Genomic DNA, 970 nt, shown 5'->3' with positions numbered 1-970 from the left:
GTAGGTACTTGGGAGGGGAAGGGGGCAGAGCAACATGGTGAGGGGCCACTGGAGAAAGTGACTCACTGAGAAACTCCCCCTACGATAAACAGCAAAAGTGCCAAGCATTTGGTTTTCAGCTGCTGCGGTCCTACCAAGTGAACCCCTTCCATTGTCTTGAACCTTCAGTAAAGTTGGCTACACCTATATGCTTGGGCCAGCAGAATTTTAGGGAGTAAAGGGATAGCATGGGTCCTGTTGGGGGTAATGTGGTGCAGAGAAAGGTCAGCAGTTAGATGACTCACAAACAGGAACACAGTGCAAGCAGGATCTCAGCTCCAGGGCCCACCAGCAGAAATACAAGTCACTCACCTGAAAGACTAGAGGAATAGTGGGTTGCATGAAAGATGAGGATTTGAGCCAATTTCACTTGAATGTCAAAGGATGCCATTAACTTAGGTGACGTGTGTTAGCATTCTATTTTAACAAGTATTGTTCTCTAACTCATAAATGATAAAATGTTGGACCTTATTGATATCTAATTCAACCTCTCATTTCGTAAGTAGTGACTGAGGCACAGAAAGGTGGAGCTCCTTGCCCCTGATCACAGTCTCCATTTCTTCGCCTGTAAAATAGCAGGTTTTGTGTTAATTTTGTAAATCTTAACTCCCAAGCAAGAACATAAATTCCATCAAATATAAATTTCCATAGCATTTAACAAATATTAGAGGACAGTGAAAAGGGGACAGAAATCAACCTATGAAAACTAAGGGGGCAATAAACTAACAGCTTAGCTTCCTCCTTCTAGAAACATCTTCCTCCTCCTGTCACACATGAAGTGCTTACGTGGGTCTAATCCATTGCCATGGAGTCGATTCCGACTCACAGCAACCCTATAGGACAGAGAAGAACCGTCTCATAGTGTTTCCAAGGAGCAGCTAGCTGGTGGGTTTGAACTGCCAACCTTTTGGTTAGCAGCCTTGCCTATAAG

The sequence above is a fragment of the Trichechus manatus genome, unplaced genomic scaffold, assembly GCF_000243295.1.
Source record: "Trichechus manatus latirostris isolate Lorelei unplaced genomic scaffold, TriManLat1.0 scaffold00094, whole genome shotgun sequence".
Lineage (NCBI taxonomy): Eukaryota > Metazoa > Chordata > Mammalia > Sirenia > Trichechidae > Trichechus > Trichechus manatus.
Note: the sequence above shows the minus strand (reverse complement) of the source record.